Source organism: Eulemur rufifrons, chromosome 25 (assembly GCF_041146395.1).
Source record: "Eulemur rufifrons isolate Redbay chromosome 25, OSU_ERuf_1, whole genome shotgun sequence".
Classification (NCBI taxonomy): Eukaryota; Metazoa; Chordata; class Mammalia; order Primates; family Lemuridae; genus Eulemur; species Eulemur rufifrons.
Genome location: NC_091007.1, coordinates 13,419,545 through 13,435,136, shown reverse-complemented (window position 1 = coordinate 13,435,136; position 15,592 = coordinate 13,419,545). Strand labels below are relative to the sequence as shown.

General features: G+C 36.2%; 1 protein-coding gene across 1 annotated transcript in view; it reads right to left on the bottom strand.

Annotated features, from left to right (window-relative positions):
- PLXDC2 (plexin domain containing 2) overlaps nt 1-15,592 on the bottom strand; it is a 357,321-nt gene that overhangs the window by 299,614 nt on the left and 42,115 nt on the right. The window lies entirely within an intron of this gene.

Here is a 15,592-nt window from a genome sequence, read left to right as displayed (position 1 = left end):
TCAGTATAAATGAGAGAAATACTTATATTAGTTATATGCACATACATCTAACTATATTATACAAAAAGTCTAAATTGTATTAAATAGTTATATGCTATACGCTTATACACGCTTGAGTTTAAAAAGTGAGATTTAGCAATCCTTGATTGCAAAACACAGTTCTCCATCATGACTATAAATTTAAAGCAATTAGAGCAGGCCCAGAGTTACCCTCAAAAGTTGAAATAATAGACTCCCTGCCCTTCACTCGCAGCAAGCTATCAAATTTGTCACAGAATGGGCATAATAACTGAAAGTAGAATGAGTGAATGAATGAATGAACGCATGAGACAAAGCCCTGAAATATTGACATGGAGTGTCGAGAGGCTGAGGGAAATATTCTAGAGTCGGCCACCTCTGTAAGGATCCCAGCTCTGCTACTTGTTCTACCTGTAACTACTCTAAGCCTCAATTGCTTCATCTATTAAATCCGGGCTACTCTAAAAACCTACAACCCTATAGCACTTTTGTGAAAATTCAATAAGGAAATTCAGACAAAGACTTAAGCCAGTGTCTACCCAGTTAGCACTCATTTTAATTATATGGGTTACCTGCTGACACAGAGTTCATCCCAGAGCACAAGGTGGTAAAGTCATTCGTGGTCTACATTTTTCCTGCCTGTTGATGTCTAAAATTAAGGCTGAGAAATGTATTACATCTCAAAGTTGCAATATTACAAGGTTTCTGTACTATTAATATATATTTGTAGTTGGTGTCTCAGCAAAACATATTGGGAAGGCCACAGATAAGGAAAGAAAAAGAAAACAAAGAAGAAAAGTAACTCTCTCCACTTTATAACCCTAGCATAGTTGTGGTCACTTAATAAATTACCTTTGCAAGAGTGCCTGAGTCATTAAACGAGGATACATTTTGAGGGCACTAGGACACTATTTAATTACATGGCTCCAGCAAGTTATTAAATGAGACCCTTGTGGTTTGAAAACAATTAATGAGTCATTTAAGGAAATGTACATCAGTGTATTTGGAGGGGCCCAAGTGGCTTGAATGAGTTAATGCATGGCCCCAAGTGCATGATTAATGGCAGGAGTGACGTGGCCATGAAACAAAAATAACTGGTAATGAAAAGAATCAAGAGAGCTTGTCATCATACAAATTTAAAAGCTATGTGTCTGTATGCGCATGTGTGTGTGTACGTTTTTTATATATATATATATGTTATATATACATATATAAATGTAATATATATACATATATATATAAATGTAATATATATACACATATATATGGTGATTTACCACTTCTAAGAAATACTGAATGGTCCTTAAGCATTTCATAAAGGTCTTTAAATCACAAACAAGGAGAAAGATGAACACCAGCACCAGTCCAAAACCATTTTTCCAATAAAGCAATAGGTCAAAATTTGGATGCTATGATATTACCATAAAAAAGATTTGTCAGAGGAAATTTATACCGTATTTTTCTCTACTACCTTCTGCAAGATCAAACCATACACTGAACTTGAAAAAACATTTATTTTCAAATTACAGTATTTAATTAACATCTGTAAGAGTTGAAATTCCTTTGGAGATAGCCACCAAAGAATGCTGGTTGGTACTATCAGAACCGCGACGCTTGTTCTATATATTCAGGTAATACAACATCTTGCCTGATTTGCAGCTCACCTCCCTTTTAAATGGTATTTTTAGTCATTGAATTCTTTTTTATTTTACTGGTCTCACCCTATTCCTCTACACTTCCCCTAGGGCTGTTTATCCTAAAATCCAGTGTCTGATGTACTTCTCAGGTATCTGTCACTTGGCCACCAGGTCTGCCCAAGCATGGTCTGTTCCAACACTGACCTTTTCTCTGTTCCATGTGTGTGACTTAATGTGTACCTCACTCACTAGGACCTTTCGTGATGGTGACTGCTGGCCTGTGCCCTAGAGCCATGCTCTGGTTACAATGTCATCTACTGGCTTGTTCTTCCCCTACCCCCCTCAGACCACTTCTCCCTCCACCTCCCTGAGATACTGATCTCATTGTAGGTCTAACTCCGTCTACTCTATAGCACCTTGCTGCAGGTAATCCATTCTTGTTTATTTTTTATTACTGTTTTGAAGGCTGCCAAACAGTTTGTTAGAGATCAATCACCAGAAGAACAAGAACTTGGCCTGAAAATAAACAAAATCTGTAACTTATGCCAAATTCTAGATACATGTAAATGATTTCCAATTGTGTTAACGCTCCCAGAATCCTCAGGGAGTCAAATTCATATCACCTTTGATCCATTCAGTTCGATAAATATTTGTTAAATAATACTTTCTTATCATTCTCTTGGCAAAGCTGCTAATTCAGAATTCTAGTTTATTTTTTTAAAATTAAGGTAAAATAGGCCGGGCTCGGTGGCTCACGCCTGTAATCCTAGCACTCTGAGAGGCCAAGGTGGGTGGATCGCTCAAGGTCAGGAGTTCGAGACCAGCCTGAGCAAGAGCGAGATCCTGTCTCTACTAAAAACATAGAAAGAAATTATCTGGCCAACTAAAATATATATATAGAAAAAATTAGCCGGGTATGGTGGCGCATGCCTGTAGGCCCAGCTACCCGGGAGGCTGAGGCAGGAGGATCGCTTAAGCCCAGGAGTTTGAGGTTGCTGTGAGCTAGGCTGATGGCATGGCACTCACTCTAGCCAGGGCAACAAAGTGACACTCTGTCTCAAAAATAAATAAAATTAAGGTAAAATAAAGGTATGAAGAGAAAGCTCTTTAAAAGGCAAATGCTTTAATTATACCAAATCCATTACTAATTTCTCACACTTGAACACCAAAGCATACTGAACTGTCAGAAGCAGAGTGATAGGCATGTTCCTTCACAAGATGACACAGCAAACTCCAATTAAAAAATTACGGATGACAGAATGTGGGCTGTGCAGAAATAATTCAAAATCTTGTTTTCTTCCTTCTTTTGGCTGGTTCAGCATTAATGTCATCGGTATGTGACTTACATCCTGCTGATGTTGCCTATGTAATTATAAAAAAAAGCTGTCCATTCAATTTCAAGAAATAACCTATTTTACTTTTACTTTTGTATCAAGTGACCTGGATAAGTTTTAACACTTTTACACTCAAGACAGAGGGAACACTGTCTTTGATGCCACTGATACTTTGAGTGGTCTCTATTACTTTGCTCTCTATTGATTCACAGAGAATATACATGGATTTTGCACATAAGGCATATACTTTGAATATGAGTGCACACACACACATGCACGTTCACTTTTCATTTATCCTTGGCACTCTGAGCCAATCTTTCACTCACATGAATTACTTTCCAAGTTTTAATCACTAGCTTCTCTGATGAGAAGACTTCCACTGAGTGACATGATCCATACTACAATATACAGAACATGCTATTGGTAACTACAAGAGACATAATCAAAAGATCTAAAAACACACACTAATATCCTAACTTGTGCTTTTCAAAGTAGCGTGTTCTGAGGACCTGTAGATGTTCCTGAGACCCTTTCCAGGCATCATGAGGGCAAAACTATATTCATACTGAGACATTATTTGTCTTTTTCACTCTCATTCTCTCATGAATATACAGTGGAATTTTCCAGAAGTTATATGATGTGTGATAACATAAGAAACTGAATACAGAAGCAGATATGCAAATCTAGTCATTTTTCATTAAGCTGAACACTAAAGAGATTTGCAAAAACATAAATACATATTTTTACTCTTCTAAGTTTTTTCCAGAAATACAGATTTTTTTCATAAAAATCTCACTTATATAAATATGCAGTGAGTTTATTATTGTTATTTTAAAATAAATTATTAGGTAAATTTTAGGAACGTTCATCTTTCAGTTCTAATATAATGAATATTGAGAGCTGTAACTCATAATAAACAAATCATTAGGTCCTCAATAATTTTTAAAAGTTTTAAAATTATCCTGAGACAAAAATATTTGAAGACCACTGATCTAAATGGAGATGACTTTCTGTAGCATTAACATGCATTGCAGCGGGGGGAAGTTGGATGACTGACAGGCATATAATATTTGAGGCAAAATGATTAAACTGAATTTTACTTTTCATTATCTGCTCTTCTTCTGATTTTTTTCCAAGTCTAAAAAAAGAAAAAAAAAAAAAAGAAATAGCAGGAAAAGAGAAGCCAAAATATTGATCCTCAGGGACACTATTCAAACTATTTCAATATTCTAGAAAAAGGAAAGGAGAAATAAGTTCTCAGGATTCTTTTTTTCCTGTTCATTGTTACTGACCATCCCTTTGAGGTCAGTTGTTATACGCTCATTTAGGGAGTACAGTAACCTACACCAACGTAAAATAGGGAGAATGTAATGATTTTCAGTTTTGAATTTCATACTATAGATTTCAAAATCTGAACAGAATAAATCTACATATTGAAAAGAAGAAGGTCAAGTTCTGAGGACATGTGTCATGGCCACCCAGGCTATCTCACAGCTAACTAAACACCTTCCATTCCTTTCATCATTCTTTACAAGCCATGTAACTTCCTATTTTTTTTTTCTGAATAAATTTTAGTTGCCACAAATTCCCTTGAAGTATAAGATGAAAAAAGAAATCAAGACTCAAGCACAAGCATCCACTATAAAAGGGGGCTCTCTGCTTATTTGCTCTTAATATTGTGCTGCTTTTAACATTGTTCAAGGCATGATCTTGGTTGGCCTTGTCAGAATGTTGACCAATATCGAACTTACATTTAACAAATCTTTGTGACATATGCTACTGTTTATCCATGTCTCATCCATTTGTTCTTAGTTGTTTCTTAGAATCCAAATGCAGAACCTGATATTTGTCCTTAGAAACCTTTCACACTATTATATTTGATTCATCCATCTAGCTGCACCACACAGCAACGTGGCATCTATTTATGGAAGTAGGGCAGCAGAGGTGAAAAAGAAGTACCTGACTTCGGAGTCAGACAGAACTCGGTTTAAGTCCTGGCTCCGCTAGTTGACTATCCAATTTTTCTAAAGCCCGACTAACCTCCTGCTTCACTTTTCCATTATTAACCTAAACATTTCTTTGATCTCCTGATGTTAGTGACCCTCTTCTGGGCTTCTTGCTTTCCTTAATTAGAGAATGCAAATTCCCTGGCCCCTTTGTCTTTATTGCTATATTGAGGTTAACATTCTTACTGTAGAATAATGAATTGATGTTCATTGTATTGATGTTGTGGCAGAAATAAATGTAAATGAAATTCTTACTATCTTAAGAGGAAAAACAAGTAACTCTGAATTTGTGTTACCCTGAACCTTATTTTAAACGTTCAAATTGCTTCAGTATGAGTCAGAATGCCATAATTCAGGAATCCATCATGAGAAAAGTCTATTAGTCATTAAACTCGGCACTTAGTAGACAATATCAACTTGATTAGAAGCATGTCAAATTTTAATACATGAACTTGAGCTGGAACCAGTAGTAAAAATCTTGCCAAGATGTCTAACAACATAAGATGGTTGCATGACTAAGCAATTGGAACATTAAGTTGAACTAAGCATTCTTTCAATCCAATAAGAACAACAACATTGAGGATTGGTAGACAGCAAACATTTAAAAATGGGTTCCGTATAAGATATATACATGAAATGTAATGACTCAATAACTTAAGATTGCTAATAAATTACAATACTGTCTACAGTAGGAAACTGAGAAGTTAATGAACTTTTTGGCAATTTCAATAATTGCCAAAATAATTAATTTCAATAATTAAGAGATTTATAAACAATTTCATTTAGCACTGTAATTATCTACTGAAATTCTTTGACCTTTTTCATTATATCAATAATGTAACAGATCTTTAACATTTTGGTTGTCACATCTTGTCAAAAAGTAGTAATATTCTGTTAAAAATTCTGTTAGCTGGGCATGGTGGTGTGTGCCTCTAGTCCCAGCTACTCGGCAAGCTAAGGCAGGAGGACCACTCCAGCCCAGGAGTGTGAGGTTGCAGTGAGCTATGATGACACCACTGCACTCTAGCCCAGGCAACAGAGCAAGATCCTGTCTAAGTAATAATAATTCTGTTATCTGGCCCCATATAGTTGATGCCAATCAGTAAATCTAGTGGGTATTTCACGTAAGTTGCCTCGCAGTCACTAATTCAAAGTCTTTGTAATTAGCCTCAGTCTTAGGCATTAAAAGATTCACAATGTAAAGGAGACAATGAGAGAGAAGGTGAAAAACTCCATTCTTAAAAGAAATTGACATCCTACACATGAAGTTCACAGGCAGGAGAAATGAGAGGTAACTGGGATATTAGAAAAAATACCCAATTCATTCTGAGACGTAGACAGTTTCTAGGCTTATTTGAGCACAACTTAATTTTACATCATTCTGGTGTAATAATTGTAAAATATCATTCTGGATCTCATAAGATTGTTACCAGAATAAAGGTGAAATAATAGATAGGAATATGTTTTGCAAACTCCTAATTATTATAAATACACAAAATTTTTTTTAAGTCATTCTGGTTGATTTCTATAATATTTTAAATGGTTCTTGAAGAAGTAGAAATTGAAAAAAGAACATTTCAGGATTAAGAACAACATGACACAAAGTAGAGGCACTGAAGTACAAGTTTTTATGATTTGATTGGAACATAGGTCCTGGAAAAGAATGAGAGTTGAGGGAGAAGATGCTGAAGGACTACAGATAACATGAAAAGTCTTGGATGCTTTATTTCATAGAGAATTCCAAGGTATCACCTCTGTCTAATGCATCATCTGGTGCAGTGCTAACTTTAATACAGTCATCCCCCTTATCTTGGGTTTCACTTTCTGCGGTTTCAGTTATCTGCTCAACCACGGTCCAAAAATAGGTGAGTACCATACAAGAGACAAATCACATTCACACAACTGTTATGACACTACATTGTTACAATTGTTCTACTTTATTTATTGTTGTTAATCTTTTACTGTGCCTAATTTATACATAAAACTTTATCAAAGGTATGTATGTATAGGAAAAAATATAGTATATATAGGGTTCATTACTATCTGCATTTTCAGGCATCCACCAGGGGTCTTGGAATGTACCCCTTATAAATATGGGGGGACTACTGTTAACATGTTTTTAAGAATAAGTATAATAGAGAAGGCTTTTTTCACTATTTCAAATAAAAAAATAATTTTTAAAAAATCACTATGCAACTTGGCCATGTAATAAATACCATAGAATACCAAAAAACTATTCATAAATAAACTTCAAAAAGTGGTCACTAAAGCTTTAAAGTATTGTTTTTTGTTTGTTTGTTTTTTTAGACAAGAGTCTCATTCTGTTGCCCGGGCTAGAGTGCTGTGGTATCAGCCTAGCTCACAGCAACCTTCACACTCCTGGGCTCAAGCAATCCTCCTGCCTCAGCCTTCCAAGTAGCTGAGACTACAGGAATGCACCACTACACTCAGCTGATTTTCTCTATTTTTAGTTGTTCTGGGCTAATTTTTCTATTTTTAGTAGAGACGAGGGTCTCACTGTTGCTGAGGCTGCTCTCGAACTCCTGACCTCAAGCAATCCTCCTACCTTGGCCTCCCAGAGTGCTAGGATTACAGGTGTGAGCCACCACGCCTGGCTATCACATTGTGTTTTGAATGTTTTAAAATTGTGCTCACATATTTTATCCTTAATTTATGGTCTGAAGTGTCTCACGTTGTAGTTTCTTATGTGGACTGATTTTCCTATTCCAAAATAATGTCAGTACACATGAATCAAAGCAGCTAAGAATTTGTTTTAAAACTTGCCAATTAAGATTTTTAATTTTCAATAATATAACAACAAAAGGAAAGAAAAAGTCCCTAGATTGTGGGTTCCTAAACATTCAGATTGCTCTAGAGTAACAAATCAACTCACTGACAACAAAAATAAGAGTTGGACTTACATTATCTATTTGTGCCCTAAATTACCCATAATAAGTTCCAAACTGGTGTCCCACCTTTACTTTCTTCATACTCTAACTCATCCTATAAAACACACCTAAATCAATCCCTCTAAAATGTACTTTTACTGCATTTTCTTGATCATATGCCTTTATTCCATTGCCTACCAAACTAAGTACAACTGCCTCAGGCCTTCCATGCAAGGCCTTCCATTATGTATATATGTCTCATATATAAATCACTAAACATCTGTATTTGTTGAAATGCAAGCACTTGGCAAAGTGTCTAGCACATAATGTGCATGTAAAATGTAATAAATAAATAATGGCACAATTTGATACACACATTCCCACACAGAGATGCAAGACACGCTAACTGCCAGAATTTATAAAAAATGGCATCCAAATCATTCTAGTTAAGTTAAGAATTTAGCAATGCATCAGAAAACCTTGTCTGAGTGCATTCTATGAGCCCAACCCTGTGATACCCTCACAGTATTCATAGGTCATCAAATCTAAACTGTATAGCTTAAAAATATTTCTAAAAACTAACATTATTCCAATTTCTCTTTTTTGCCTCTTGGATTATTCTTCATGAATAAAAGACTTATTATTCTTTTACTCCCATGATGCTAATTACAACCTTCAGTTACCTATTTTTTGTGATACACTCAGTGAGTGATACTGTTAAAAGGTTTCAGAGAAGTCATTTAGATGTATCATCTGCCCCGTGGAAGAGATTTTCTCCTCTACAACATTTCGGGCAGTTGCTTCTCCCAGATCGTAAGTAGTTTAAATTCCTTGGCCTTGCACAAAAACCTCCAACAACAGGTGCGAATGAACATTCTCAGCTTCCCCAGGTCCCCTAACAAGCACTCAGCTTCTTTGGCCTTATGATCCTTTTACCTGAATTGCTTTCTGCCTTCAGCTAAACCTGGTAACATTACATATACTCTTTAAAGCTCAATTCAAATGCTATTTCTTTCAAGAAGCCTTGTTTAATTTTTCCCCAGCTCCCAAAAAGGAAATTCTCTGGCCCGCATCTGACACTTTCAGCCCATGAGCAATATGGACCTGTTCTTTGGCCTATGACACCTTTTATCCTACAGATTTGTGTCTATTACTTCTTCTTTTGGACTTACAGTCTTCTGAGGGCAGGGATTCTACTGCAATTCTTACATGTTGTAAAGTCTTTTACAACGAACAGGTTTGAAAGTCAATGACCATCTGAGGTTAAGGAAACAAACAAGGAAACTAGGAAAGAAACAATGATTAAGGTGCCCCCATAGAACTCAGGAAGACCCCTTGTATTTCTGAAAAAGTGAGGTACCTCCCTTAATACTAACCAGTAAGAGAAGATTTGATGGTTAAAGGAAACTTGTTCCATGCTTGCCTAGTAGAAATTGTTTCTAAACAGAAGAAAAGGCTTCATCGTAAATGCTCTGCATCCCTCTGTGTCATGCCACTTTCCTGAGACTAGACCAGCATTCACCCTTCCGACCCACTGGTAGTCCTGCACTTCTTGTTTGTTTTTTTTTTTTTTTTTTTTTTTTCCTGCACTTGTTAATGACTTCATTGACAAGAGAAACAGAGATAATCAACTGTGATGATAAGTGTCAACGAACTGTGCTAGAAAGCTATGTATTGGGTTAAGCTAATTTCAGTAAGAAGAGTTTTATATTAATACATGTGACCTACCACTTGCTACACTGGCTCTCCCCCTCTCTGCCTTTCTTGTCCACCCAGAGGCAGGTCTGAAATTTTAAGAATATGGAAACCCAGTTTCAAGATTAAGAAAAAGCCTGATAGATCGTTTATGATATGTCCTCATAAGAACTGAAAATTGGTTCCAAGAACTTACTCTCAAACCATTTTTTGACTCCAGACCATTTTAGGCAGCATCAAATACTAAAGGGTGTCCCCCGCTCCACACACCCACCTAATCCTACTTTGCAGTGGAAATAGATCTTTGTGATACCAAGGAAATGAAATGGAATTTCTTATAATGTACTTTTTAATGAAAAAGTAAACTTTATACAATGTTGTCTAAGCTATTTTATAAGTCTTTTTGGTCAATCCAGATTCACTGAAAGTATACAGCTGGTCCTGTGTGTAAAAGATTATGCTTTGAAAAAAACTGGAATAAAGAATGTTAATCCCACTAATCCACTAGTTGGAAGGTGGGTTAGATCCGCACTACCTCCAAATCTAGAAAACCATCAACTACAAAACAAAACAAACCAACAAACTACTCTGCTGAGCGTGCAGCTCAGAAAATGTAGATTCAGCCAGCACTCCACAGAGCATCCTTTATCCTCTCCAAGGCCTCTCTAGACTCCTCCATCCTAAATCACTGTAGCAAAGAACTCTGGGAACCCCATGGACAAACACTAGCAATGAACACTTTGGCACATATGATCAAAACACTACATAGACACCCTTATTTTGAACCAGTACTGACCTTTTTGCTGTATTAGGAGATTTCCTGTCAAAACAATTCTTTGGTGTCATGTAAACAGTCACAATGTTCTGTTAGGAGTTTGTGCAATCACTTGAATCAGCATAAAGATTAGACATGTGCAAAAGGGGAGTTAACAAAACAGCCCCAGACCAGACTCTTTCCCGCATACTGGTGACCTTCAGGAAGACCCAGAGAAACTTTACAAACATGTCTCAGGATGCAACAAAATGAAGTTATTTTACATTTGGGTTGACTTGTTCCAGAGAAAATCTGCGTCCCGTGGCCACAGGCCCTCTTTGCTGAAGAACACTGTGGAAGGAGATCATAGACACTGACCCAAGCTCAACAACCCCCACCCTGTTTCTAAGCCTTCCTGGCTCCCCTGCACTCCACCCAATTTCTCAGCCTACTGCCCCCTCTCCCTCTGGAGTATCATGATGCTTCAAGCCACATTCATCTAGGTGTGGCTGAAACGCTTTTCCCCTTACTTGAATTAAGTCAGTGTTGAAATTATTCAAGGAACTTTACCAGGCATTTAAGGGCAAAACTACAAAAACATGGAAATAAGTACATAGTATCCTTAGGACAAACAAACAAATGACTGACACCAGCTCTGCTGGGCTGATTCTCCTTATGAGGCCACAGATTCCTGGCCCTGATTTTCATTCCTGCCAAGTTTGGGTATAGCTTTGATCTGTTATGTACTCTAGTAGGGCTGCCACCACTGTCAAGTTTAGTGACATTTCTTTGACTCTCCGAACTCCCTTTCAGTGTATTCTTTACATTTGGGCATTCACCATTATGGCGCTGAACTTAACTGCAGGGATGAAGGTGCTGGGCTGTCTTCCACAATTTCTTCCCTACTTGATCCAAGTTGCTTTTGCAGATGCCTTCATTCGTGTTGTGGAATATTTTATGGCTAACGGTTTCTGGAATTCCTTCTCAAACCTATTGGATTTTCTGAAGAAAAATAACTTACCCATTACTCCAGATGAGCATTTCAGCCTAGTTACTCTCAAAAGGTGCCTTTCATTCATCCAGTAACTATTTATTTAGTGCCTACTATGTGCTGAGCACTCATCCAGGCTCTGGAGGTATGGGAGTGAATACAACAGACAGAAATCCCTGCCCTTACAAGGCTTATGCTTAAGGAAAGTGCCATTTGGTAAAAAATACACAAGTCAGTTCTGACACACTATAGGACAAGTACCATGAGAGGGAAAAGTAGACCGGAAATGGGCATTGGGAGTGCAGCATGCGCAATTAAATGGGAAATGTCAAGCCAGCCCTAACTGATAAGATTGTATTTGAACAAGGACTTTCAGTTCAAAGAATCTAAAGAAGGACAAGTTATAATAAAAAGTACCACTCTGACACAATTTGACACTGAACAATGCTGTGCTGTCTTCTACATTTTGATTGCTTGTTTGTTTATCCTGGAATTATTACAGGTTTCATTATAGTACGTCCCCAGGTGAACACAATGTGGTCAAAAGAATGACAATGACTTGAGAATCCGTTCACCATAGATGTGAACAATTTTCTTCATAAGGTCCTAATTCTTTAGGAAGAAAAATGATGGTCTATCATTTTCTGTTGCTTTACTGTCCTTCCTTTCTTTGAGACACTAAATACTAGGATGTCCCAGCTTCCAAGAGGATCTCTGCCTGACTTCTGTCCCATTGCCAATCCCTCACTGTGAGAAAGCATTAAATCAGTTCCCAGCGGTGAGTAGCAGCCAGACTGTTCAGGGTCAAATCCCAGCTCTCATCCTGGGCATTCACTCAACTTAAATCTCAGTTTATTCATTTGTACAAAGGAGGTAATAATAGAACCTACCACACAGCATTGCTATATGTATTACTTATAATCATGCACATAAAGCATTTAACACAGAATCTAGTGCAGTAAATAAATTATATATGACAGATTTTCTCTCTTCTTCTGAGCTTAACACCAAACAGGTATTACTTACAAACAAATCTAACATGATAGCAATAGTTGAAGTACTAGTTGTAGCAGTAATTATAGCTAATCGTCATTTAGTATTTACTGGTGGCAGGAAATGATCTAAGTATTTTATATACAATATTTCATCACCTATGACTATATTTAGAGATAAATAACAGATGTCACATTTTCCACTTTCAGTTTTGCCAATAATAATCCAGTAGTTTCAACCTTTTCCTATGAAGCACATTTCTACTCCTTCCTGACTTATCTTACTTTAGCTTTAGTTATATGCCACATCATCTCATTAATTTCAATTATTTTTATAATAGTCATTTGAATAAGACGCCAGGTTTGTTTCCTTTGTCTCCTTTCTACAAAAACTTGCCAAGCAATCCTCACTCTCTCTCAGGAAGCCTCCCTGCTTCCTCTCCATTACTACGCTAGTCTTGCCAGAAATTACCTTTATCTTATTGCTTGGAGAGATGCCGGCACCACCAGGAGCGCTTTTATAAACTCAACACTAAATGACATGCTAACGATGACTTATTAAAGGTCTTGATGACCACTGCATTTTTGCATGTTCCTCTAAAATGAATCTTAAAATGTATTTTCACTTGTTTTCTGAACAGTAATATAGCTATGGTTCTAGCATAATCAGGATGTTAAGAGATGTAATACATTGTTACTACATTCAATAAAATAAAAATTAAACACAAATACATACTACTCAATATAGTAGTATTAAATATTAATTAAACATTTTAAATTTAACATTAAAATTAATATAACCACATTGTGCTTATTTTCTCATTTAATCCTCATGAGAATCCTATAATATGGTTACTAATATGTTTTAAAAATGAGAAAAATATAGGCTTAGAAAAATTATACTAACTTATTCACAGTTATTAAAGGTAGAAAGGGGCATAGCCAAATCTTGAACCCTGAGTTCTCTGACTCAAAAGCTGATGGAAAAGCCTTGTAATATATCTGTAATAGTCTGTAGGATAGAGTAGAAGGTGCTATCATATTTTCAACTAAAAACCATTATTGAGAATATAGTCAAATTCTCAAAACTAAAAAGAAACCCTTAGGAGAAATAAAAATATCTTACATATTTTATTAATAACTTAAGATTTGCAATTTATCACTAAAATTTTTGAATTAACCACAAATATTCTTCATTCTGGTAGTTTCTATACACTTGCTAAGTTTTGAAATCATAGTTGAAGAATAAAGTGTCAAGGTCAAAAAGCATAGGCTGAATCAACAAATATAAACACTACACAATTTTTCAAGAATAATAATGGTGTTTCATTATATAGAGGGGATTTTTTTTTATAAATCAACAGAGTGTTTACTAGCAATAGACTCTACCTACTGACTGGGTAATTACATAACTAAATATAAACAAAAAATAATGGTGGCATACTTTCTTTTAATGGTGTAGATTCAAACTTTTCTTCTGAAGGAAATTTTGTAGAATCAGAAAATGAATAAACTACATTACATTTAGATCAGGTGCAGATATTGTAAGACATCGGCTTTTATTTCTGAGACTGTGTCTACAGTTTGCTAAAAGTTGTGTGGAATTCCTCAGTGCCCTAGTCTCTGTTACTTTAATCCATGTGAAGATGACTTGAATAAGATTTTCAAATTTCATATAAAACTACCAATTACACTTGAATAGATTCAAAAGCCCCCAAATAACAGTTTTAATTTCTAAACACAGCGCATTTACAAATGATAAACTTAGTTGACACTTTCCATCATTTTTAATGTTGATGTCTTACAGAGACTTTATTAGAATATATTTACTGATACAACAATCAACTGAATTTCAGGTGGTCCCTCTTTGCTTTTCCAAAGAGAGATTTATATATGCTAACTATATTTTTTCTGAAATTTTCCTAGATGGCACTTTTTCTCTACCTACATCATTATTGTCACATTTAGAATGCCCTGAGACTAGTCAGAAAGAGAGAGACTTGAAGATGCTACACTGCTCCTTTGAATATGGAGGAGAGGCCATGTGTCAAAATTTGTGGGTGGTCTTTAGAGGCTCCAGTGGGGAAATTTAGATGGAAGTTGCAGATGGAATTAAAGTTACTCATCAACTGACTTTAAGGTAGGGAAAGCATCCCTGATTATCCAGGTGGGCCCAATGTAATCACAAGGGTCCTTTAAAGAGGAAGAGAGAGGAGAAACAGGAGAGGCAGAGGGAGATGTGACCATGGAAGAAAGATCAGAGAGATGCACTTTGCTGGCTCAGAAGTTGGAAGAAGGCGCCTCAAGCCAAGGAATTCGGACAAACCCTAAGAGCTGAAAAAGGCAGGGAAACAAATTCTCTCCTAGAACTTCCAGAAGGAATACAGCACTTCAACACCTTGATTTTAGGACTTCTGACCTTCAGAAATGTAGGAAAATAAATTTGTATTGTTTAAGCCACCAAAAAAAAAAAAAAAAAAATACCCTGAGACTGTGTAAAATGATTATCTTGCTACCCAGCTCCATCCAAGAAATTTCACCTCATTTCCTTTGATTTTAATCATCCTAAAGTGCCAAAAAAAAAAAAAAACCCACAAATTATCTGGAAGATAATTTTTTACAATGTGTTCATTTCAGTGATTTTTTTTTTTTTTTTTTTTTTTTTACTGGGAATGAAGTATAAAAGAGGATAAAGGTGAGAATTTGTGGTGCCAGCAGAAGAGTGTAAGCATCTTTGAGATGGCTGAAGTAATAATCAGAGTGCCATGATGGAAACTGTGTGCCAATTAGGAAATCAAGGGAGGATTTAGGGCATCAAAGGTGTTCATCATGTGTTCAGCAGCTGGAAGTTAAAACTGAGTCTTTCCAGGGAGATACCTTAATGAAATCTGTTAAGCAAGTTGTGAAAACATGCTTTATGCTTACTACTGCCATAACGATTTGTTCTTTCTATACTAAATGTTCCATTTTTAAAGTTTCAATTCCTTATAGAGCTTCCAGAGATGACCAAGGCTGAAGGAGAAAGTAACAACCTTCCATTAGGACTTTCCTAGGAATATTAAGGGGCGTGGGGGTATTTTAGAGGTCTTTTTTACTATCCATTGTATTTTGGAATGCTAAGTAGCAGGGGAGTAGCAAAGCAAATGACAATGATGTAAAAAAGACTTAAAAACACAAAACCAAAGACGTTATCTTTGAATCTGTTCATTCCAATAGTGAGAGGGCAGGACCTTCAGGGCACATAAAAGCGTTTTCATAATTTGCAAAGTGAAGCACA